Source organism: Triticum urartu, chromosome 3A (assembly GCF_056163025.1).
Source record: "Triticum urartu cultivar PI428250 chromosome 3A, HENAU_Tu73, whole genome shotgun sequence".
Lineage (NCBI taxonomy): Eukaryota > Viridiplantae > Streptophyta > Magnoliopsida > Poales > Poaceae > Triticum > Triticum urartu.
The window spans coordinates 8,459,035-8,486,030 of record NC_141875.1 but is presented as its reverse complement, the minus strand read 5'-3'; the positions used below and the strand labels follow the sequence as shown (position 1 = coordinate 8,486,030).

Genomic DNA, 26,996 nt, shown 5'->3' with positions numbered 1-26,996 from the left:
ATACTTATGATTTGGTTTATTTTGACTAAGAAAAGGTTTGTCTCATTTACTGCCAGTTTTTTAATTGTTATTCTGGTTTCCGGTCTAACCCTTTTAGGTCTTCTAAATGCAGAAGTCAAAGCCATGTCATTCAATATTGTACATCTTGCATTGTCCATTGACATGATCCATAGGGTTTTGTGTTTCGATAGTTAACTATTAAACTTGTTTTGGGGTGGCACCATCGGCGAATGGTTGGTTGGCGACTAGATCATTCACCTCTCTAGAATTGGCGGTTGGTCATTTGGCGCTTGACTTCCTCTGGTGAGTTGCTGGTTCGTTGGTTTAATGACTTCTCAACCACAAGTAGCAAAGTCATGCCAGCCTGACAGTGGATTGTAAGTGATAGTGCCCCACTGGCTCATCGGGAAGTAGAAGATTATCTGTCCAAAAGGACTTGGATGTAATTAATACTCCATCCGTTCCATAATATAGTGCATATTGATTTTTTAAGAAGTCCAAATTTTAATCAAGTTTGTGGAGAACAATATTTACATCTAGTATGCCAAACATATATTCCCTCGGTTCCCGGAAATTCAATTTGGCTCCCGAGAGCACATGCTCCCGGGGCCAATTTTTTTTAGATGTCAAAAAATTTGAGACAATTTTTTTTGTGATCTTTGTCACATACAAATGCTACCCATAAATTTTGAGGCAAAAAGGTTAAGCATTTTGGCCTGCGCAAATAAAACAAATCGAAGACCAAATGCCACCCAAATTTGTTTTTTTAACCGACAAAACACTGCACTCTGTTCCGCATGAAAATCGTCAAGCATGCTTGCGACACCAACACGATCATCTACAATATTTTTCAGAATTTTTTGAAAACATTTACCATTTTTCGGGTACTGTGTTCACCCGGGAGCATGTGCTCCCGGGAGCGAAAACACCGCTCCCCTTCGTTCCGTGATGTAGTGTGTATAGATTTTATAGGAAGTCAAACGTTACAAACTTTAATCAAATTTGTAGAGAAAACCTTATACATATATAATAGTTTTATCTACAAACTTGGTCAAATTTTGTAGAGTTTGACTACAGAAAATCTATATACACTATATTATGGAACGGAGGGCGTATCATTAAATTCATGATAAGATGTTGTTTCTTTTTTATATATATTTGGTATTGTAGATATCATAATTTTCTCTATAAACTCTGTCGAAGTTTGGAAAGTTTGAGTTTTTAAAAAATCTATATGCAATACATTATGGAACAGAAGGAGGATCATTTTGGGTGCTTTGTAACGCTGGACTTTGGGTGACGCATTTGCTGTCTCTCTCGCAAAAAAAGGAAGAAACCCTAGAGTCGGAGAACAACCAGGGGCAAAAGTATTACTTTCCCACAATAGTAAAATTGTATTGTCAACCAGGTTGTACTAGAAGCTAGAGCTGGTGTGAAAAGTTCTTTTACAGAGTTAATAAATATAGCAGGATTAAAAGTACTCGATAGAAGAATATAGCTTGTTGAGGTTCCAAACATGCCGAATGAGTTAACCATCTGACATTTGAATTTACATTATTAGCCAATTCATTTGATATTTTGTTTGTTATTCCCCAAGGATGGAGACAACTATATTTAATGATAACACAAAGTACGTCCATCTTAAGTATAACATATACTAAACAGTTCGGCTATAAGTTAATCTGTGTAGCAAAGGTACTCGACCACCTATGTATAAAATATAACAAGATAAGTCTACTCCTATGGTATAAGGACTAATGTAGAACAGTCACCTGGCATATAGAAACTCTTGAAAGAATAATAGAGATTAACATAATGGGTTTCACAAAGTTTCCTAGATTGCATTGACTTAAGTTGAAGCACGTAGACACTGCGGCCCACATGGAGAAATATGTCATCAGTATCCTCAGCATATCTCAATCTACATAACAACTCTGGTCTCTCTCCTTCAACACCAGGGGGGATCCCATGAATGTTATGCATATCAATGGTCTTCTAGAGCACCCATTTGGCAACACGCTGACAATTAACCTTCCTTTGCCACATTTGAATGTTATAGTAATAGTGAGACAACACGGCGAGACCAACAGCGCCCTCCATGAGCTCGATGATCTCACACATGTCAAAGCAGTGGCGGGCATCATTTGTAGTGGGAGGTGCTTTGATCAAAGCTAGGCTTTGACCTTCCAAATCAAACTGAAAAATGTAATTGTTGCACAACCAGTAAAGTGCATTACCAACTAATGACCCATGTGTACGAGTAGTAAACACGTGCTAAGGCAAGCTGCGGACCACTACGGTAGCCCCATACGCCAGTCTCCGAGTAGTCACTAGTAGAAAACGGGCCTATTGTCCCGGTTCATAAGGGCTTTTTGTCCCGGTTCCTGAACCGGGACTAAAGGGTCGTTACTAATGCTCTGACCCTTTACTCCCGGTTCTAACCAGAACCGGGATAGATGGGCCTCCACGTGGCCTGCCCGCTGAGCCCAGGCAGGAGGGCCTTTGGTCCCGGTTGGTGGCACCAACCGGGACCAATAGGCCTCCACGCGTCAGCATTTCTGTGGCTGGGGTTTTTGTTTTTTTGAAAGGGGGGGGGGGGGTTGGGGGTTTTGGGGGGTTAATTTAGGTATTTCATATATTGTGTTAGATAGCTAATTAATAGAGAGAAGTGTCCTCTCTTATGTCCGTGCTTGGTCGACGCTACGTACTATACCTACGTATAGAGAGGACTAGACACGCTAGCTAGCTAGTAAGCAAACGAAGGAAACAGAAGATCATCATGAACATATATGCATACAGAGAGAAGTGATATCGACCACCTCTCCTTCTCCGAGAGATTGGTCGAACAACAAGTTCTTGTATATCTATCGTCCGACACTACCGACTACATATATACAATAATTATCTCTTACAAATATAATCTTCTAAATTATGGACGCATGGTCCACATAGTATTCTCCGTCTTCAGCGATCACGTGGTCAAGAAAGAATGCCGCCAATTCCTCTTGAATAGCTCGCATGCGATCTGGTGCTAGGAGTTCATCCCGCATCCGGAACATCTAATTTGAAGAAGGGGGTCAATACATACATACATACATACATATATATATATATATATATATATATATGAATGAATGAATGAAACTCAACACAAATGATGGTAATAAAATAAAATTGTGAATATTGTTATTTACGCACTTCATATTGTTCGACAGAGTACCCGCCCCGCTCACAGGTCGTGTGGCGGATGGTCTCGCAGACGTAGTATCCACAGAAATCATTCCCCTGTTCCTGCCACAACCACTTTACAAGAAATAAAGGTCAATCAAACTGATAAGCAAGAATGCCAAATGATATTGATGAAACTAGCGCTTGAATCACTAGGAGATGTGCGGAACATGCTACTATAGTACTTACTTTCGGGTGTCTAATTTGCAGCTCCTTCGGCAGTCCCGGAGCTTTTTTGATGAATTTTCTCCAAACCCTGCCGGACAAAGAAAACAATTAGTTGATATCAGGAAATGAACAAAGTTGCTGATGGTGGATAATGATCGATTTAACTTACTTATGGAGGATTTCAGTCATGTCCGCATACTCCTGGGGATCTTTTCGTCTAGAGTCCAAGACAGTTACTACTCCCTGCTCAAGCCTAATCTCTAGGGGAATATAGTGGTACCTGCACACGCATGCATAACTCATCAATTACATTACTATAACCTGGACTAATATATAAGGGAAACCGAATATGCACAAGACAGGTAACACTCACTTGAAGTTGTAAGGAAAGAGTATTATATCTTTGTGTTCATTTATTTTGAATGATCGTAGCAAGTTGGCCTCGGCTTCTTCGGGCCTTTTGTCAACCTCAGTTGCATCTATGAGATATGTGTTAACGAACCCAATATCACCGATTTGTCTTTTCTTCAATTCGGCGATCTTCAATCTGGATAATATAGTGAGGATAATTATAAATACATGCAATGAAAGAGCTGAGCTATATAGAGAGACTTAATGACAGAAGTAGTAGTACTTACAGACAGTAGCAGGTGACCGTTGTTTTCTCGAGGGCCAATTGATTGAAAAACTGATAGAACTCCTCAAATGGAATAGGCAACAGTTCAATTCCAACGAGGTCATGCTCCGGTTTAACTCTCGCATACAAAGTACTCCTCCCCCCAGACTCTGCAGATTTTCAAGTACCAATCATGCAATCTTCGCATCATCGTTGATAGAGATTTTTCATCTTTGACGAGAGGCTTCCCGTACTCGTATCTTTGTATCTGCACATCCATGGGATCATAATGTACTTCGTCGGGCAGGTAATCGTCAAGATTGCTATAACCGGGCACCATCCTCGGATCGACGATGTCGCTAGGCACCTTGAGCGGGGGGCACGATTGCTTCGCTTGTTCGCCGAGCTAGGCAATTTGTTTCCCAGCTGCTCGTCGTTCTTTCAGCCTCTGATCACTGACTGTACTTCTCGACCACTCCGCTTTGGCCCATGTCTTTGCAATAATGCGCTCATAGTTGCCTTTCGGCGGAGACTTGGGTGGTTTTGCCAGGGCAGCCAGAGTGCGCTTCACTTTCACCGGATCTACCTTCTCCTCCGGAGGTGGATGTCTCTTTTCTTTCAACCCTTGAAACCAGTCCTTCACCTCGGTTCGCACGATCTTCGCGTTCTCCTCTGGGGTCATCTCGTGTGGTAACTTCTCTGGAGTCTTCAGAGAAGGACCGAATCTGTATGTCCTCCCACCTCTGGCTGTACTGCTAGACGCCGGCAGAGCAGACGGAGCGACAGTCTTCTTTACTTGCTTACGAGGTGGAGGAGAAGGACTACGACGCGCCGGAGCAGCTGCCGGAGCGGCGGCGGGTCTCTTCCGCCCTTGCTGACGAGGCGGAGAAGGAGGAGGCTGGCTGCTCGGGCGCGCCGGCGCAGGCGGAGAAGGAGGCGGAGTGCCGCCACGCGCCGGAGAAGGAGCCGGCCGAGGGCCCTGATCGTCACTCGCTGGAGGAGGAGGCGGTGGAGGAGGCGGAGTGCCCTGACTCGCCGGAGGAGGAGGAGGAGGCGGAGGCGTCCAGTTCGGAAGGTTGATGAGCTCCTTCCGCCATAGGCATGGAGTCTTCAGAGAAGAACCCAGCCGAGTCTCCCCTTCTCCGGTAGGGTGGTCAAGCTGGAGGTCCTCAAATCCCTCCGTTATTTCATCCACCATCACCTTAGCATATCCTTCTGGAATCGGCCGGCAGTGAAAAGTTGCGCCGGGTTCATTAGGAAAAACAGAGCCAACAGCCATCTTGACCTTCATATTAATCCATTGCGTCATAAGGTGGCAATTTTGAGCCTCCGTGATAGCATCCACGGGATAGCTGGCAGGAGCCGTCAAGACAAGCTGCGACTGAAGCAGCTCGGTGGAAGCCACGCTGCTTCTCCGCTGAGATGGCGGGGTAGCTTCAGGGGAAGCTTCGGCAAGTCGTTTGCTGCGATTTGCTTCTCGTTCCTCTATCGCTTGTACCCTTGCGTGCAGCGCCTGGAGTTCGGTCTGCTGCACTTTTTTCCTCCTCTCGTGGCTTTTGTAACCGCCTGCGTCCACAAACCCAGCCTTCCACGGAATGGAGCCTGGCGTGCCTCGTGTCCGTCCAGGGTGCTCAGGATTTTCGAGGGCCTTTGTGAGCTCGTCGTTCTCTCTGTCTGAAAGGAACGTCCCTTTCTGCGCTGCAGCGATATAGTACCGAAGCTTCTTCAAGGGTATGTCAAGTTGCTCATTCGTCCAAATGCACTTTCCTGTTACAGGGTCCAAGGTTCCGCCAGCCCCGAAGAACCAAGTCCGGCAATGGTCTGGCCAGCTCATTGTCTCTGGTTCGATCCCTTTTGCAACCAGATCATTCTCAGTCTTGGCCCACTTAGGCCGGGCTACGAGGTAGCCACCTGACCCCGTGCGATGGTGAATCTTCTTCTTCGCAGCATTTTTCTTGTTTGTCGCCGACATCTTCTTACTCTTTTCCGATGTCTTGTGGGCCACAAATGCAGGCCAGTCATCTCTGATCTTCTCATATATACCCTTGAATTCTGGTGTCTCTTTTTTGTCGACAAACCTATTCAGGTCTTTCTTCCACCTCCTGAATAGGTCTACCGTCCTCTTAAGAGCAAAAGACTTGATTAATTGCTCTTTAACTAGCTTCTCCGGATCATCCTCTGGCGGTACGGTGAAATTTGTCTTCAGCTCAGTCCAAAGATCATTTTTCTGCATATCATTGACGTAAGACACCTCAGGGTCTTCTGTAGCCGGCTTGAACCATTGCTGGATGCTGATCGGGATCTTGTCCCTAACCAGAACCCCGCACTGAGCAACAAATGCCTTCTTTGTTCGGATGGGTTCAATAGGTTGGCCGTCGGGCGCGATTGCTATGATCTCAAACCTTTCATCCGAGCTCAACTTTTTCTTCGGGCCTCGTCTCTTTACCTCAATTGTGCTCGATCCGGAGGGCTAGAAAAAAGAGCAAAGACTTAATTAATATGTGTACATACCAAAACAATGAATGCATCAATTAGCTAGTTAGCACAGGCTTAACTAATATATATACCTGGCCGGACTCGGTTCGGTCACCGGAGCCGTCCTCACGTTCTTCTTCTTGCACCGGCATTAGGTCACCAGAGCCAGCTTCTTCACCCTCTCCTTCCAGACCATCGGTGTCGTTGAGAAACAACGAGACGACATCACTTCCTTGTGCGATTATGTCCCTCAACATCGCTTCGTTTGCTTCGTCTCGGGCGGTGTCCATAGTTTCTACAAATATTTACAACATGGCAATATATTAGTGGCAAACGTAGAACTAGCTAGCTAAACATAGTAAGGAATCATATATATTAATTAGTGGCCTCGACGCTGCTTCTCCAGGGTTTGGGGTGGCCTCGACAACGCTTCAAGGGTTTGGGGTGGCCTCGAGAACGCTTCAAGGAGGGGGTAATATCGACCCCCCCCACGTGTTGAAGCTATCGGGAGGGGGTATATCGCCAACGACGACACTACATCTATGTCCCTCGACGACCCTCGTTCCCGATAAAAAAAGAGGAAGAAGAAGAAAAAAAAGAGGAGAAGAAAGAATAGAGGAGAAGAACTCCTCTATTCTTTCTTCTCCTCTTTTTTTTTTCTTCTTCCTCTTCTTTTTTTATCCTCTTCATCCTCTCATGTTCGAGAGGATCGCCGAGGGGACGGGAGGTTGCCTAGTGCCAAGCGATCCTCGACCCCTCGAACCCTCGACCCTAGTTCCCGACCCTCGACCCCTCGGCGATCCTCGACACCCTCGTTCCCGATAAAAATTAAGAAGAAGAAGAAGAAAAAAAGAGGAGAAGATCGAAGAAAAAAAAGAAGAAAAAAAAGAGGAGAAGAAGAAAGGAATAGTGGAGAGGAAGAGAAAATAGAATATTCTATTTTCTCTTCCTCTCCACTATTCCTTTCTTCTTCTCCTCTTCTTTTTCTTCTTTTTTCTTCTTCTTATTTATTTCTCCTCTTCTTTTCCTCTCCTCTTCTTCTTTCTTTCCTCTTCTTATTTTCTTCTTTCCTATCCTTCTTTTTCTAAAATTGTAACTTTTGCATATATAAAACTTTTCTAAAATTGTAACTTTCCATATATGAACAAAAAACTTTCTATGAACAAAAAAACATTTTTAACATATATATTTAGCAAATTCTAGCCACATACTCCCTCCGTCCAAAATACTTGTCATCAAAATGAATAAAAAGGGATGGATCTAGAACTAAAATACATCTAGATACATCCATTCCTTGGACAAGTATTTCCGGATGGAGGGAGTACATCACATACACATATACATTATAGCCACATACACATATACATCACATATGAACAAAAAAATAAACTAATAAAAATAAAAAAAACATATTGCAACATATGAACAGAAACATATAGCCACATACATACACATACATTATATATATATGAAAAAAAATAAACTAATAAAAAAATTGTTGGCGCCGGGGGGGCAGAGGGGCATGGCGGCAGCGGTGGCGCCGGCGGGGCAGGGCAGGGGCGGTTGGGCGGCGCGCGGCGCCAGCGCGGCCAGGGGCGGCGGCGCAGCGGCTGCGCAGGAGAGGGGCGCAGGGGCGCGGAACGGGAGGGGGCTGTGCTCACAGGGGGCGGCGGCAACGGCGAAGGCGATCAGCCTGACGGCGTCGGTGGCGGCAGCGACGGCGAAGGCGAGCAGCCTGACGGCATCGGTGGCGATGGCGACGAGGAGGAGCAGGGGCGTCGGGCGGCGATGGCGACGAGGAGGAGCAGGGGGCGTCGGGGGAGAAGTGCGTGATTTGGTCAAAAACTGCTAAGTGTTTGCTTATATAGAAAAGGCTTTGGTCCCGGTTCATGGCACCAACCGGGACCAATGCCCCCCTTTAGTCCCGGTTGGTGCCACCAACCGGGACCAAAGGTCCCTTTTCAGCAGCCCAAAGGGCGGGAAGCGGCGGCCTTTGGTCCCGGTTGGTGCCACCAACCGGGACTAAAGGGGGACATTAGTCCTGGATCGTAGCACCAACCGGGACTAATGCCCCCCTTTAGCCCCGGCTGGCGCCACCAACCGGGCCCAAAGGCCTGTGCTGCCCCGAACAAATATTTAGTCCCACCTCGCTAGTTGAGAGGGAGGTGCACCTGTTTATAAGGTGCGGTGCGCCATCCCTCTCGAGCTCCTCTCTAAAGCAGGCTTTCGGGCCTAACACTGCAATCTGTGCCTGTGGGCCTACTGGGCCTCCCGCGGGCCTGAATCCTGGCCCATGGTAGGGTTTCTAGTCGTATTCAGGCCGTGGGGGCCTAGTAGGTGGCACTTTTTTTGTTTTTTTATTTCTACTTAGAACTAAATACTTATTGTTGCTATATTTAATTTTTTTCCAGTTTTTTTGTTTTGTTTTCTGCATTATTTATTTTCTTTTGTTTCTTGCTTTATTTTTTTAATTCTTTTAGCTTTTAGTTTTAGAAAAATTATAAACTTTCTGTTAGTGCCATTAGTTTTCAAATTTGAAAACACTTTTTTAGTTTTTTTGTTTTCTTTGTTGCTTTATTTATTTTATTTTGTTTCTTGCTTTATTTTTTAATTCTTTTTGCTTTTAGGTCAGCAAAATTATAAACTTTCTGTTAGTGCCATTAGTTTTAGAAAAAATATAAACTTTCTGTTAGTGCCATTACTTTTCAAATTTGAATAGTTTAAATTTGAATTCTTTGAAATTTGTGTGAATCACAAGTTTGTGATTAACTTTACTAAAAAAATGAACATAGATGCACCTATAGAGAAAATTCGACCTAAATTCATAGTTTTCAAATGAACTCTGAAAAAGTTGGCATAGCATACTCGTCTGTTACAAATTTGGCATGGTATCATCATAATAGTTGCGGGAGAAAGTCTTCACTTTTTCTTCGCTTGTGTCATTTGCTTATTGCGCCGTAACCATGGATAATCTTCATCGTTTATCAGGATGCTTGGGTCAGCCTTGACATTGAAGGGAGGAATTTCATGAAACCTCTCATAATCTTCAGACATGTCTGTCTTGCCCTCCACTCCCAGGATGTCCCTTTTTCCTGAAAGAACTATGTGGCGCTTTGGCTCATCGTATGATGTATTCGTTTCCTTATCTTTTCTTTTTCTCGGTCTGGTAGACATGTCCTACACATAGATAACCTGTGCCACATCATTGGCTAGGACGAACGGTTCGTCAGTGTACCCAAGATTTTTCAGATCGACTGTTGTCATTCCATACTGTGGGTCTACATGTACCCCGCCTCCTGACAGATTGACCCATTTGCACTTAAACAAAGGGACCTTAAAATCTTGTCCGTAGTCAAGTTCCCATATGTCCACTATGTAACCATAATATGTGTCCTTTCCCTTCTCGGTTGTTGCATCAAAGCGGACACTGCTGTTTTGGTCACCTCTGAGACGTGCTTCCAACCAACTGCTGAAAGTCCTAATGTGTTCACATGTAATCCAGTCGTCGCACTGCTCCGGGTGTTTATAGCGCAGACTGTTCTTGTGTTCATCGACATACGGGGTCACCAAGGTAGAGTTCTGTAGAACTGTGTAGTGTGCTTGAGACCAAGAATGCCCGTCCCTGCATATTATTGAGTCCGCTCCTAGCGTGCCTTTTCCAGTCAGTCTCCCCTCATACCGTGATTTAGGGAGTCCTATCTTCTTAAGGCCAGGAATGAAGTCAACACAAAACCCGATGATATCCTCTGTTTGATGGCCCATGGAGATGCTTCCTTCTGGCCTAGCGCGGTTACGGACATATTTCTTTAGCACTCCCATGAACCTCTCAAAGGGGAACATATTGTGTAGAAATACGGGCCCCAGAATGACAATCTCGTCGACTAGATGAACTAGGACATGCGTCATGATATTGAAGAAGGATGGTGGGAACACCAGCTCGAAACTGACAAGACATTGCGCCACATCACTCCTTAGCCTTGGTACCATTTCTGGATCGATCACCTTCTGAGAGATTGCATTGAGAAATGCACATAGCTTCACAATGGCTAATCGGACGTTTTCCAGTAGAAGCCCCCTCAATGCAACCGGAAGCAGTTGCGTCATAATCACGTGGCAGTCATGAGACTTTAGGTTCTGGAACTTTTTCTCTAGGATATTTATTATTCCCTTTATATTCGACGAGAAGCCAGTCGGGACCTTCATACTGAGTAGGCATTCAAAGAAGATTTCTTTCTCTTCTTTCGTAAGAGCGTAGCTGGCAGTACCTTCATACTGCTTCTGAGGCATGCCGTCTTTTTCGTGCAAACGTTGCAGGTCCTCCCGTGCCTCAGGTGTATCTTTTGTCTTTCCATACACGCCCAAGAAGCCTAGCAGGTTCACACAAAGGTTCTTCGTCACGTGCATCACGTCGATTGAAGAGCGGACCTCTAGGTCTTTCCAGTAGGGTAGGTCCTGAAATATAGATTTCTTCTTCCACATGGGTGCGTGTCCCTCAGCGTCATTCGGAACAGCTAGTGCGCCGGGACCCTTTCCAAAGATTACGTGTAAATCATTGACCATAGCAAGTACGTGACCACCGGTACGCATGGCAGGCTTCTTCCGGTGATCTGCCTCGCCTTTGAAATGCTTGCCTTTCTTTCGACATTGATGGTTGGTCGGAAGAAATCGATGATGGCCCAGGTACACATTATTCCTGCATTTGTCCAGGTATATACTTTTAGTGTCATCTAAACAGTGTGTGCATGCGTTGTATCCTTTGTTTGTCTGTCCTGAAAGGTTACTGAGAGCGGGCCAATCGTTGATGGTCATGAACAGCAACGCCTTTAGGTTAAATTCCTCTTGTCCGTGCTCATCCCACGTACGTACACTGTTTACATTCCACAGCTGTAAAAGTTCTTCAACTAATGGCCTTAGGTACACATCAATGTCGTTGGCGGGTTGCTTAGGGCCTTGGATGAGAACTGGCATCATAATGAACTTCCACTTCATGCACATCCAAGGAGGAAGGTTATACATACATAGAGTGACCGGCCAGGTGCTGTGATTGCTGCTCTGCTCCCCGAAAGGATTAATGCCATCCGCGCTTAAAGCAAACCATACGTTCCTTGGGTCCTTTGCAAACTCATCCCAGTACTTTCTCACGATTTTTCTCAACTGCGACCAGTCAGCGGGTGCTCTCAACTTCCCGTCTTTCTTACGGTCCTCACTGTGCCATCGCATCGACTTGGCATGCTTTTCGTTTCTGAACAGACGTTTCAACCGTGGTATTATAGGAGCATACCACATTACCTTCGCAGGAACCCTCTTCCTGTGGGGCTCGCCGTGAACATCAGCAGGGTCATCTCGTCTGACCTTATACCGCAATGCACCGCATACCGGGCATGCATTCAGATCCTTGTATGCACCGCGGTATAGGATGCAGTCATTAGGGCATGCATGTATCTTCTCCACCTCCAATCCTAGAGGGCATACGACCTTATTTGCCGCGTATGTACTGTCGGGCAATTCGTTATCCTTTGGAAGCTTCTTCTTCAATATTTTCAGTAGCTTCTCAAATCCTTTGTCAGGCATAGCATTCTCTGCCTTCTACTGTAGCAATTCCAGTACGGTACCGAGCTTTGTGTTGCCATCTTCGCAATTGGGGTACAACCCTTTTTTGTGATCCTCTAACATGCGATCGAACTTTAGCTTCTCCTTTTGACTTTCGCATTGCGTCCTTGCATCGACAATGACCCGGCGGAGATCATCATCATCGGGCACATCGTCTGGTTCCTCTTGATCTTCAGCAGCTTCACCCGTTGCAGCATCATTGGGCACATCGTCTTGTTCCTCTTGATCTTCACCATCTCCCCCCGTTGTAGCATCACGGTATTCAGGGGGCACATAGTTGTCATCGTACTCTTCTTCTTCGTCGTCTTCTATCATAACCCCTATTTCTCCGTGCCTCGTCCATGTTGGGGAACGTTGCATAAATTCAAAATTTTCCTACGTGTCACCAAGATCTATCTATGGAGTCATCTAGCAACGAGGGAGGAGTGGATCTACATACCCTTGTAGATCGCGCGCGGAAGCGTTCAAGAGAACGGGGTTGATGGAGTCGTACTCGTCGTGATCCAAATCACCGATGATCCTAGCGCCGAGCGGACGGCACCTCCCCGTTCAACACACGTACGGAGCAGCGATGTCTCCTCCTTCTTGATCCAGCAAGGGGGAAGGAGAGGTTGATGGAGATCCAACAGCACGACGGCGTGGTGGTGGAAGTAGCGGGATTCCAACAGGGCTTCGCCAAGCGCTGCGGGAGGAGGGAGATGTGTCATGGGAGGGAGAGGGAGGCGCCAGGGCTTAGGTTGGGCTGCCCTCCCTTCCCCCCACTATATATAGGGCCAAGGGAGAGGGGGAGGGCGCAGCCTTGCCCCTTCCTCCAAGGAAGGGTGCGGCCAAGGGGGGAAGGAGTCCATCCTCCCCAAGGCACCTCGGAGGTGCCTTCCCCCTTTAGGACTCTCCCCTCCTCTTGTCCCTTTGGCGCATGGGCCTCTAGGGGATGGTGCCCTTGGCCCATATAGGCCAAGGCGCACCCCCTACAGCCCATGTGGCCCCCGGGGCAGGTGGCCCCACCCGGTGGACCCCCGGGACCCTTCCGGTGGTCCCGGTACAATACCGGTGACCCCGAAACTTGTCCCGATGGCCGAAATAGCACTTCCTATATATAATTCTTTACCTCCGGACCATTCCGGAACTCCTCGTGACGTCCGGGATCTCATCCGGGACTCCGAACAACTTTCGGGTTACCGCATACTAATATCTCTATAACCCTAGCGTCACCGAACCTTAAGTGTGTAGACCCTATGGGTTCGGGAGACATGCAGACATGACCGAGATGACTCTCCGGTCAATAACCAACAGCGGGATCTGGATACCCATATTGGCTCCCACATGTTCCATGATGATCTCATCGGATGAACCACGATGTCAAGGACTTAATCAATCCCGTATACAATTCCCTTTGTCTAGCGGTACGATACTTGCCCGAGATTCGATCGTCGGTACCCCGATACCTTGTTCAATCTCGTTACCGGCAAGTCTCTTTACTCGTTCCGTAACACATCATCCCGTGATCAACTCCTTGATCACATTGTGCACATTATGATGATGTCCTACCGAGTGGGCCCAGAGATACCTCTTCGTTTACACGAAGTGACAAATCCCAGTCTCGATTTGTGCCAACCCAACAGACACTTTCGGAGATACCTATAGTGTACCTTTATAGCCACCCAGTTACGTTGTGACGTTTGGCACACCCAAAGCACTCCTACGGTATCCGGGAGTTGCACAATCTCATGGTCTAAGGAAATGATACTTGACATTAGAAAAGCTTTAGCATGCGAACTACACGATCTTGTGCTATGCTTAGGATTGGGTCTTGTCCATCACACCATTCTCCTAATGATGTGATCCCGTTATCAATGACATCTAATGTCCATGGTCAGGAAACCGTAACCATCTATTGATCAACGAGCTAGTCAACTAGAGGCTTACTAGGGACATGGTGTTGTCTATGTATCCACACATGTATCTGAGTTTCCTATCAATACAATTCTAGCATGGATAATAAACGATTATCATGAACAAGGAAATATAATAATAACTAATTTATTATTGCCTCTAGGGCAGATTTCCAACAGTCCAAACATTATAGTGTGGCATGAAACCCTTGTAAAGCAGGTGGGTGTGAAGGATTTTCCGATCAGAGTAAGACTTCGTATTCCCACAATCAGGTCATGGACAACACATAAAACCATTCTGCTTGTTTGCCTCAGCCGCATCGAGAAACTCATGCACGCCCTTAATGTACTCGGAGGTGTGTCTGTCACCGTACATCCATTGCCGGTTCATCTGCGTGCATTATATATAATTAAGTGTCTAAATTAATAGAAGTTCATCATCACATTAAAACCAAGGTACATACATAGTTCTCATCTAACAACATATAGCTCTCCAGAGCATCTAATTAATTAAACCATACATTGAAACTATGTAAAACATTTTAATGCGAAAACAAAGGCGATCATAATCGCAACCACGGTAACAATTGATCCAACGTCATAATGATACCAAGCCTCAGTATGAATGGCATATTTTCTAATCTTTCTAATGTTCAAGCGCATTGCATCCATCTTGATCTTGTGATCATCGACGACATCCGCAACATGCAACTCCAATATCATCTTCTCCTCCTCAATTTTTTTATTTTTTCCTTCAAGAAATTGTTTTCTTCTTCAACTAAATTTAACCTCTCGACAATAGGGTCGGTTGGAATTTCCGGTTCACATACATCCTAGATAAATAAAATCTATGTCACGTTGGTCCGCATAATTTTCATAAACAATAAATGAACCAATAGTTATAAAGATTAATATATATACCACATCCGAATCATAGACAGGACGAGGGCCGACGGGGGCTGTCGGTGTCAAAACCGGCGGATCTCGGGTAGGGGGTCCCGAACTGTGCGTCAAGGCCGGATGGTAACAGGAGACAAGGGACATGATGTTTTTACCCAGGTTCGGGCCCTCTCGATGGAGGTAATACCCTACTCCTGCTTGATTAATATTGATGATATGGGTAGTACAAGAGTAGATCTACCACGAGATCAAGGAGGCTAAACCCTAGAAGCTAGCCTATGGTATGATTGTGTATGAAGATGGTTGTTCTACGGACTACAACCCTCCGGTTTATATATAGACCAGATAGGGTTAGGGTTACACAGAGTCGGTTACAATGGTAGGAGATCTTGAGTATCCGCATCGCCTAGCTTGCCTTCCACGCCAAGGAAAGTCCCATCCGGACACGGGACGAAGTCTTCAATCTTGTATCTTCATAGTCGAGGAGTCCGGCGAAGGTATAGTCCGGCTACCCGAACACCCCCTAATCCAGGACTCCCTCAGTAGCCCCTGAAACAGGCTTCAATGACGACGAGTCCGGCGCGCAGATTGTCTTCGGCATTGCAAGGCGGGTTCCTCCTCCAAGTCCTTCATCGAAGATTGTAGACACCAAGAATAGTGTCCAGCTCTGCAAAATGAGTTTCCACATATTGCCATAGATAGAATAATATTAACACAAATCAAATCTGCTGACGTATTCCGCAGTGCGTCATCACACTACGGCCAAGTCCTTTTACGAATTGTCTTTACTTTTTCCCCCCTCAGCACGTTTTGTGAGGCGGTTTCCTTGGCACGTCTTGTCAAAGCAGAGATCGTGTGCCCCTTTTTACGGGATTCTCATCAATACGGACGTGGGTAACCCAACCGCGCCATTTACCACGGCGCTTGGGAGGCAAGCGAGTTTTATTAGGTAGGTGGGGACGCATAACCACATCGGCCCATGTAAGGGGATAAGGATCCACCTTTTTACCTACGCCTTCTTCCTCCTTTGCCAATCCATCTCTTGCGCACTCAAGCTCCAGCGCCCAAGCCCGCCCTTCCCACCTCAACCTTCTCCAGCAATGTCCGGAGCAGGAGGCAAGTGGATGGTCTCCTCCGTCACGGAGGTTCAAGTAAAAAAGCTAAGGAAGGCCGGATACCTGTCCAAGGACATCCCGCACCGGCTTCCCGAGAAGGGGCAGCTTCTCCCCACCCCAAGGCCCCATGAGAGGGTAGTTTTCCTTCCCCACTTCCTCCGTGGACTGGGTTTTCCACTTCACCCATTCATCTGGGGACTCATGTTCTACTACGGCCTAGATTTCCACGATCTGGCCCCGAACTTCATCCTCAACATCCCGGTGTTTATCGTCGTGTGTGAGGCCTTCCTCCGCGTCCGCCCCCATTTCGGCCTTTGGCTCAAGACCTTCAACGTCAAGCCCAAGGTGGTGCACGGCAGCCAAGCGGAGTGCGGAGGCGCCATGGCTGGCAAGATAGCCAACGTCCTCTAGTTCGAGGGCTCCTTTGTGGAGACCCTAAAGGGGTGGCAAGCTGGGTGGTTTTACATCACCGAGCCACGCGACCCGGAATGGGTCGCGGACCCCGAGTTTAGATCCGGACCCCCCACGTGGCTCGTGTCCTGGAAAGAGACCGGCCTGTCATGGGGCAACGAGGAAGAGGTGACCGGACTGAAGACATGCATCCAGTCCCTGGTAAACAAGCCAATCCGGCTTGTCAATATAGTCCAGGTCATGCTCGTTCACTTGATCCTCTCGTGCCAACAACGGGACTTCAATTTGTGGGAGTTCGACCCGGCGCAACACCGAACCCTCAACAGGCTCTTCGACACGACGCATGAAGATGTCTGGAAGGCGCTAATCAAAGGCGCCGAGGCCCCAACATCCACTTCTGAGGATCGCGGATACAGCACGCAGCGTCAAGCTAGCGCGGTGAGCTATCTTTACCCTTGATAGGATATCAAGCTCTTTTTTATTTTTTCATAGTTTGACTCTATGCGGGATCTAAACTCCCATACCTTTAACAGGCTTGGCAGGCGATATCCGGACCAATTAACTGTTCGGCTCCCCTGCCCGAAGACCCAGCCCCTGCGCTCCTAGTGAAGCTGCTAGTTCTGGCACCTTATGTGGTGCCGGAGAAGAAAGTCAAGAAGAAGAAGACCACCGGGACTCGAAAGAGTGCCCGTAACGTGGTGGTGTCGGACTCGTCGGCTGACGAGTCCGAGACGCCCTCCTCCCATGAAAACGAGGGAGAAGATAAGAAGAAGGCCGCCCTAGCCGGGGGGCCCGAGGGGTCTAGAAAAAGGAAGACCCCTCCGCCGGACTACTCCCACGACGCCGAAGAGGGCGAGGAGGATTGGCCGAACAGGGCCAAACGTCCGGCGAAATCGTAAGTTCGGATGTCAGAGTAGCTTATGATGCTCCTTTTAGTGCACAGCTCTCCCTAACGACGATCATAATTATGCAGCCCGCCCCGGGCCGAATTCAACGAATTGTCGGGTGGCTCCCTGGACCCATCGGACGTGGACTCCGTCCCGCCCGCTGTCTCCCCCCTGCACTGCAGACGACGCCGAAGTGGCGTCGCGACAAGCTCCGGGGCAGGAGGAGGTGGTCCTGGAGGAGCCGCAAGGAAACCTCCCGGACTCCAGGATTGAAGGGGACAAGACCCCCCAGGGCTCCATGTCCGGCCTTGAGCCGGACACCGCGCCGGAAACTTCAACAGTTCCGGACCACGGCAGGCGAACTCCTCTCAAGAGGAGCAAGCCTTCTGAGCCAGCGGCTTCCGTCCAACCGAAGACGCTGGACAATCTGCTGGAGGTGCTTGACGGCGCCTCCATCGACGAGGGGCACCGTACTATCATGAGTACGGTGATCCAGAGGGTTCAGTCCGCCAAGAGCGGACTGACTGAAGCTTGCGCTAGCCTTCTGACAGGCTTCGAGGTAAGTAAAAATATGTCAAAATATTACCACATAGACAGTAGCCCCTGATGCTCTGTTTGGCGTTCGGAAAGAAAAGCCAAATAGAGGATCCAATAAATTTCGCAGGAGTCTAACAAAAAGGAGTCAATGTGCGTATGCAGGCTTCGCTGCTATCCACCGCCGCACTGACTGCGGAGGTGGGTGTCCTAAAAAAGGACCTCGAGCGGACCGAGCAAGAGCTCGGCCTTGCCAAACGGCAGCTCGAGGAAAAGGAAGGTAAGAAATACCCTACAGAAAAAGGTGCCTATAGAAAGGCGTGATTGCAAAAAATAACAGGATTGTACTGCTTATTGTAGGGGCCATGACTGAGGTGGCAACCCTCAAGCAGGCGCTATCTGAGGCCAAAAAGAAATTGGCTGAGGAGCGCACCGAGCGAGAGAGAATTGGGGCTCAGGTCGGCGAGGTGCAGCAAGAGCTGCAGGCTCTCATGAAAAAACATGAGGGCTTGGAGCTTGAGTCAAAGGCGCAAGCATCCGAGCTCGCGTCGGCCGTTGAGACTGCCAAGGGTGCCAAGGCCGAAGCCCAAAAGGCCCTCCAAGAGTTGGAGGAGATGAAAAGGATAGCAGTGGGTAAGGCATTCTTGATGCAAAGTAGAAATATAAAAGTAAACTACTTGTCACTTACCCGAATCCGGAGTTCTCCAGGGGCGTTCGCAGATCTTCCCCGCAGCGTATCCGACGCCGCCGCATTCTACCGAGCTGAAGAGGGCAGCTCGACGAAGAGTGTGTTCTGGTCTCAGTATTCTGAGGCCGGACACCCTGTGCCCTTGAGCGACCAACTTAAACAGCTGGTCGAGCTCCACAAGGCGGCCGAACAAGCCATGAAGGGCTTCATAGTTCAGCTGTGGCCCGGAGAGTCCCTGCCAGGGAGCTATTTCGGGCTGGTGCGGCGGCTGGTGGAGGCCTGTCCAAGGCTCGACGTCGTCAAGCGCTCCGTTTGCATCAAAGGTGCCCGGCGGGCCCTTGCCCGTGCAAAGGTGCACTGGCGTAAGCTGGACGGTGGGAAACTTGTGAAGGACGGGCCGCCGCCGGGGAAGGAGCATCGCAAGCCCGAAAACTACTACAAGGATGTTCTTGCGGGTGCCCGCCTTGTGGCGGATGAATGTACCAAAGATGTAATTTTTCAATGAACTCGCTCGTGTTTTATCCTGTGCGCTGAAAACTTGTTCATATGCGCTAAGCAATGCTTATTGAATTTAAAATATTATTTTTTGTGCGGCCGTTTATCAAAAATTGAGAGATGGCCAGTCGTCGGCTTCTGCCCCCGTGCCACTAGTGCTGGGGTGTTCGGGATAAACCTGAGCGCTCTTTTTCCCATGGTTGGGTCCTTCGAGGGAGGCGCTCAGCACAACGAACCAGGCAATCGGACTATAATGCTTGAACACTCTCTTAGCCATAGAACTTTATAATTTTAAATTTCGGCGAAGCCCCTAGTTCGGAAGACCGAGTTCGGGGCGCTATCCACGCCTTGGCCGGACAAAGCCAGCTCCTCGCTCGAAGCGGCATAAGTCTTTAGGGACTCAAAAAACCTCTCGAACAGCGACCGGTCTCTCGCCTTATCATGACAGTCAGTTTTAGCTTTCTCCACTGAGGTGCTTAACCCAGCTGAACCGGGGCACAATCGCAGTGGTTCTCCTAGTGCTACCTTAGCCGATATAGCGGAACGTAAGGCACCAAAACATAGGAGCCGGGCAAACCCAACTATTGACCCAAATCATGATTCGGAGCCGATGCATATAGTGCTATAAGTTCGGGGTGCCGCACTTGGGAAAGTGTACGGACTTCTCACACCAGATTGAAGGGTACTGAAGCCCCTGGCGTGTTTGTCGTACCATGGTGTACGGGTGCGATCATGTTATTTAATAAACATATATATGAAAGGAGGATAATGCAAAAAATAGACAAAAAGCTATGCATTGTTTATAAAGAGGCTATTGGTCAAAGCCGAACGATACAAGTAGTGCGATAAGCAAAAAGATATTGGACTATTTAACATGTCCTGACCAGGGGCAGGCCACGGAATTGTATTCAAAACAGGTATACTGCTCGTATCAGAGACCACCTGGGAGTTCCATAATGCGGCGTTGCTTGTCTGCCTCCCTGGATCTTGCATCGTTTGTGCGGCAGTCGAATTGCCGAACAGGTCGTCCGAAATGTAGAGTCCTGAAAGTAAGAAAAAGGAAAAAGAATCCGGCAGCCCCTAGTACGTTTTAAGCCGTATTTCGGGCGTGCCGTTATTGTGCCCCTTCCCCTGTGCCCATGGTATTTCGAGGGCGTAGTTATGTACGCGAGGCACTGATTTCGCGATGTCGCGAAGGCTGGGGTTGGGGCCGCATTGCTACGCCTGCTCAGAATGTGCCAGGCGGTCTTGTTGTAGGTTACTCTGGGCGCGCTTGGCAGTGTCTAGCTTTTGAACAGCCGGACTGGAGAATTGCCTAAGAAGGCTGCTTTGTACTTCCGCTGCGAGAGCCGCCGTGTGCTCCTCCGCACAGAGGGAGCGTTCGGTGTTTCCGTTGACCGTGATTACGCCTCGAGGGCCTGGCATCTTGAGCTTGAGGTATGCGTAGAGCGGCACCGCATTGAACTTTGCAAATGCGGTTCGTCCGAGCAGGGCGTGATAGCCACTGCAAAACGGGACTATATCAAAGATTAACTCTTCGCTTCGGAAGTTATCCGGAGATCCGAAGACCACATCAAGTGTTACTGAGCCTGTACAGTTGGCTTCTACACCTGGTATAACGCCTTTAAAGGTCGTTCTTGTGGGCTTAATCCTTGAGGGATCTATGCCCATTTTCCGCACTGTATCCTAGTAAAGCAGGTTCAGGCTACTGCCGCCGTCCATGAGGACTCTTGTGAGATGAAAGCCGTCGATGATTGGGTCGAGAACCAATGCGGCAAAGCCGCCATGACGGATGCTAGTGGGGTGGTCCCTTCGATCAAAAGTGATCGGGCAGGAGGACCATGGGTTGAACTTTGGGGCGACTGGCTCCATCGCGTATACGTCCCGTAGCGCATGCTTCCGCTCCCTCTTGGGAATGTGGGTTGCGTATATCATGTTCACCGTCCGCACTTGTGGGGGAAACCCCTTCTGTCCATTGTTGTTCGGAAGCCTGGGCTCCTCCTCGTCGTCGCTATGCAACCGCTTGTCTTTGTTTTCGGCTCTTAGCTTGCCTGCCTGCTTGAACACCCAACAATCCCTGTTGGTGTGATTGGCTGGCCTTTCGGGGGTGCCATGGATCTGGCACAAGCGGTCGAGTATTCGGTCCAAACTGGACGGGCCCTGAGTATTCTTTTTAAATGGCTTTTTCCGCTGACCGGATTTATAGCCTCTGAATCCGGCGTTAACTACCGTATCTTCATTGCTGTCGCTGCTAACGCGGCGCTTTTGCTTATTTCGACGTGTCCTGCCAATTTTGTCCTTGGTATCCGAATTACCAGGGTTCTTTGATAAGTTGTTGCTGCGAGCTAGCCAGCTATCTTCGCCCGCGCAAAAGCGGGTCATGAGTGTCGTGAGGGTTGCCATAGATTTCGGCTTTTCCTGTCCCAGGTGCCGGGCAAGCCACTCGTCGCGGATGTTATGCTTGAAGGCTTCTAGGGCCTCTGCGTCCGGACAGTCGACTATCTGGTTTTTCTTTGTTAGGAGCCGTGTCCAGAATTGCCTGGCCGATTCCTCTGGCTGCTCAATTATGTGGCTTAGGTCGTCGGCATCCGGTGGTCTCACGTAAGTGCCCTGGAAGTTGTCGAGGAATGCGGCTTCCAGGTCCTCCCAAGAACCGATTGAGTCCGCTGGCAGGCTGTTAAGCCAGTGCCGGGCCGGTCCTTTGAGTTTGAGCGGGAGGTATTTGATGGCGTGTAGATCATCGCCACGTGCCATGTGGATGTGAAGGAGATAATCCTCGATCCATACCGTCGGATCTGTTGTGCCATCGTATGATTCGATGTTTACGGGTTTGAAACCCTCTAGGACTTTATGATCCATTACTTCATCTGTGAAGCATAGTGGGTGTGCGGCGCCCCTGTATTGGGCTATATCACGACGCATCTCAGAAGAGCTATGTCTGTTGTGTTCGGCCCTGCCGGATTTGTTGTATCCGGAGTGAAGATCATCGTCACGTGTCGTAGGGCGCCTGCGCGATCCGTAGATCGATCTTGTTTGTCTTGCCTTATCCTCCAGTACATATCGCAGGTCTGGCACATTTTCCCGTGCCTTAGTTGAGCAGCGTCGGGGCATGGCTTGGTTGGAGGGCCGAGAGGCCTCTCTGTCGCGGCCGCGAGGTGGCCGGTCTGTGATGTCATGCGCTGGTGATGTAGGCGCTTCCTCCTCTGATCGGGGTAGCGGCCTGTGCTTTCGGTAGCTCTTGGAGGGGCGTTCGAGTTCATACTCTTCAGCCGCAAGGACTTCAGTCCATCTATCAGCTAGCAAATCTTGATCAGCTCTAAGCTGTTGCTGCTTTTTTTGAGGCTGTTTGCCATGGCTAAAAGCCTGCGTTTGAAATGCTCTTGTTCGGCGGGGTCTGATGGTACGACGAATTCGTCGTCATGGAGGCTTGCCTCGTCTTCGGAGGGAGGCATATAGTTATCATCCTCAACCTCTCGGTCTGCCGCTCTCTCATGAGGGCTGGCTTCTCCATCTTCCTGCGCCGAATCTTGCTGGGGAGGGTCTTCTTCGGTGCTATCTGGGGTGCTATTATCTCTGGTGCCGGAATCACCGTTTTTGCTTTGGCGGGATTTAGAGCGGCGCCGCTGACGCCGGCGCTTTGGCTGTTTCTTGGAGGTGTCATCCCCCGCTGTTCCGTCGCCATCTCCATCTTTTGGAGTATCCACCATATATATGTCATATGACGAGGTGGCCGTCTAGCGCCCTACAGGTGCTGGTTCCTGTTCGTCTCCTACCTCGTCGTCCATACCGTCGAAGTCTTCAGAGCCGAAGTCAAGCATGTCGGTTAAATCGTCGACAGTGGCTACCAAGTGGGTGGTGGGTGGGCTTTGAATTTCTTCATCGACCGTATCCCATCCTCGCTGACCGTAATCCGGCCAGGGCTCTCCTGATAAAGAGAGAGACTTGAGAGAATTCAGGATGTCGCCAAAAGGCGAGTGCTGAAAGATGTCCGCGGCGGTGAACTCCATTATCGGCGCCCAATCGGATTCGACTGGCAGGGGCGCGGGGGGTTCAGAGTCCGGGGAGGAGTCCGGACCCTTGGGGTCACAGGTCACGCGGAGTGCGGGGCTGGCGCTCGGCTTGATCGCCTTTGAGATCGCAGCCCCCGAGGTGACGTCCAACCGTTCATCCTCGCTTGGCGCAATAGGCTCCGAGTTAAGGGTCGGAACCGGTGCTTATGCGGCCCCCAGGACACTGTTCGGAGGCAGAGCTAGATCATGCCCCTCGAGATAGTGCGGCGCACTTGGCTGTGGCTCAAACCCGTCGAAGATCAAGTCTCCGCGGATATCAGCCGTGTAGTTTAAGCTTCCAAGCCTGGCTTGATGGCCAGGGGCGTAGTTTTCGATCTGCTCCAGATGACCAAGCGAATTGGCCCGCAGAGCGAAGCCGCCGAAGACGAAGATCTGTCCGGGGAGAAAAGTCTCGCCCTGGACCTCATCGTTGTCGATGATCAGAGGAGCCATCGGGCCTAAAGGCGACGACACAGAGTAACTCTCAATGAAAGCACCAATGTCGGTGTCAAAAACGGCGGATCTCGGGTAGGGGGTCCCGAATTGTGCGTCAAGGCTGGATGGTAACAGGAGACAAGGGACACGATGTTTTTACCCAGGTTCGGGCCCTCTCGATGGAGGTAATACCCTACTCCTACTTGATTAATATTGATGATATGGGTAGTACAAGAGTAGATCTACCACGAGATCAAGGAGGCTAAACCCTAGAAGCTAGCCTATGGTATGATTGTGTATGAAGATGGTTGTTCTACGAACTACAACCCTCCGGTTTATATAGACACCAGATAGGGTTAGGGTTACACAGAGTCGGTTACAATGGTAGGAGATCTTGAGTATCCGCATCGCCTAGCTTGCCTTCCATGCCAAGGAAAGTCCCATCCGGACACGGGACGAAGTCTTCAATCTTGTATCTTCATAGTCGAGGAGTCCGGTGAAGGTATAGTCCGGCTACCCGAACACCCCCTAATCCAGGACTCCCTTAGGGGCGGATACCAAAACCATCGCACTATATAAGATGCAATAATAAAAGTAAGAAAATGATACAAGTATCTATCTAAACATACAAGTAAGAATATTTTTCCTTTCAGAAAGAAGATAAGAACAAGAAGCTCACCACGGTGGTGTCGGTGATGAGATCGGCGCGGGTGATCGACGGTGGTGAAGACGGGGGTGGGGCGTGACGGACCGCTAAATCTAGACAAATCTCGAGGAAAATGGAGCTTTGAGGTCGAGCTTCGAGAGGAGAAAGCTTAACTAGTGTGGCTCGGGCATTTCATCGAACACCTCATGTGTATAGGAGGTGAGCTAGAGCACCACAAACCCCTCCCCTCGCCGGCCCAGAAAAACAGAGAACTGGAGTGCTCTGCTCGCGGGCGAGGGTATATATAGGCACCTCATTGGTCCCGGTTCGTGGCATGAACCGGGACTAGAGGCCCCCCTTTGGTCCCGGTTCAAGCCACCAACCGAGACCAATGGTGGTGGGCCAGGAGCCAGGCCCTTTGGTCCCGGTTCGTCCCACCAACTGGGACCAAAAGGTCCAGACGAACCGGGACCAATGGCCCACGTGGCCTGGCCGGCCCCCCGGGCTCACGAACCGGGTCCAATGCCCCCATTGGTCCCGGTTCTAGTCTGAACCGGGACTAATGGGCTGACCCGGCCTGGACCGTTGCCCCCTTTTCTACTAGTGAGTAAACACGTGCTAAGGCAAGCTGCGGACCACTACGGTAGCTGCCCATGGACAGCAAGACCACCTTGAATGGGCTTGAGTGGCAGCTTCCGTGCACATGGTTGTGGTCGGCAACGGCGCAGATAGCGCTGCCGCTCATTGAACTCCGGCGGAGTGGACACATGGCACTCCTCGCCCATGATGGGGGCAATGACAATAAGCTCTCCATGCAGCGAGCGTATGGCGAGAACGCGTCCATGGCGGCACCCAAGCACTTCGACCCCTAAGCAGCTGCCATTGTCAATGTCGTGGAGTCGCAGGTTGAAGCGTTGAGGAGGGATACGGTCAGGAGGGGCCATGGCGGGTTTGAACACCATCCACAGTATCCACAAAGATGCCTAGGAGGGGCGGCTTCCGGTGGTGTGCACGGAAGCGCCGGTGGAACCTGGGGTCAGTGACGGCGCATCGCCAGCGCTTGCAGACAGCGAAGGCGCATGGAAGGGAGGAGGGCTGCGGCGGGAGACGGAGGAGGATCTCCCTTAGAAGGTTGTCATCTTCAAGCGGCGAGGTTAACGCCGTCGGTGAGATGTCGCGGCGGATCCCTCCAGCGCCCTCCTCCCTGCCATCGATTGGGACGGGGGTGTAGCAGTCCGGCAACTTGCTTGCTCACGTCGACCTGGGGATGGAGGCGCAGACTGCAGGGGCGGGGAGGGGCCATGCCGACGGCATCCAGGGTGGCGCTCATTGAGGCGCAGCCAAGAAAACCTCGAAATCACTAATTAAGGAGTACTCGTTGCAAAGAACACCCCACTTTCCCTGGCCGCGACAAGTGGCACACATGCAGCATGCCACTTGTCGCAACCTGGGAGTTTTCCCTTTTTTCGTAGATCCGTTTATTCAAAATGTTTTATCTTTTAAACCGTGCATCCAAATCTCGAACCGTTTTCACCATTGGATTCCTCGTGTCGTGATCTTCAAAACTATATCCCATGTTGATAGGTTTTGACGAACTTTTTTTCACAAAAAACCGGATGAAAAAAACCGGGCGAAAAAAGCGAACCGGGAGCACGGTTTTTCCCTTTCCGAAAGAGGCACCCCCGTGCCTCTCGCGAAATCACAACCGTGCCTCTCCTGGAAGCAAAACCGTGACTCTCGTGGAAGGAAAAAAACAGAAAACACGTTTTTTTCCGTTTCCGAGAGGCACGGCCGTGACTCTCGCGAAAGCACAACCGTGTCTCTCTCGAAAGCAAAACCATGACTCTCGTGAAAGAAAAAAAACAGAAAATGTGTATTTTTTTCCATTTTGAGAGGAACGGCCGTGACTCTCGCGAAAGCACAACCGTACCTCTCGCGAAAGAAAAAAACAGAAAACGCGTTTTGTTTTTCCCTTTCCGAGAGGCACGGCCGTGACTCTCGCGACAGCACAACCGTCCCTCTCGCGGAAGCAAAACCGTGACTCTCGTGAAAGAAACAAAACAGAAAACACGTTTTTTTTCTTTTCCGAAAGGCACGGCAGTGACTCTCGCTAAAGCACAACCATGCATATCGCGAAAAAAAACCAGGACTTCCGCGAAAGAAAAAAAAGAAAATGCGTCCTTTTCGCACAAAATTTTTTTTTTTGAATTTTTTTATCGAAAAGCTTAGGAAGACCGGGGGAAAACCAAAACGTCCATTTTTTTGAAAAAAAACCGTTTAAAAAGCCGAAAACGCGCGCGGAAAAATAAAAAAAAATACAAAATCCGGGGGGAGCGTCCAGAGCGCGACACGTGGCGAATGGCTGAGAGCGCGCCAAGTGACGCTGATCGTTGCGAGGCTCCCGAAGGAGCGCTCGTTAACTAGTTGCTCTCAGAAAACCTAGATACTTCCTGGTTGACAAAGTGGGTTCGATTGAGTCGCATGTTTTTTTGGGCCCTGGGTGACAAAGTAGAGTGGTGTTGGGCCTCCGTTCGTCATGCTCTTGGTCTTGGCTGCTGCAATCTTTTTCTCAAATATATATGAAAAAACTCTGCTGCAAGTATTACATACGGTTGAATCTTCTCATCAAACTCGAAGAAAAAAAAAATAAAGATTGAAGTTTCAGTTTGTGATATGCTCCTTCTGTAGCAGGTATGCATAGCAAATGATTCTACTCTCCTTTTGGACTGGCCCGCAACATGGATCCACTGAAAATGCTATGTGCCCATGACACATGGCACCACCACAGGGGATTAATTTGCTGCAGACTGGATCCAGTTGGTTGTGTACACAATTTTTATAGTTTGT

The 26,996-nt window shown here is 49.1% G+C and overlaps 1 pseudogene; it reads right to left on the bottom strand.

Moving 5' to 3' along the window:
• Nucleotides 1-1,995: 1,995 nt before the first annotated feature.
• Nucleotides 1,996-25,479, bottom strand: LOC147977697 (uncharacterized; annotated as a pseudogene).
• Between the last annotated feature and the right edge of the window lie 1,517 nt (nt 25,480-26,996).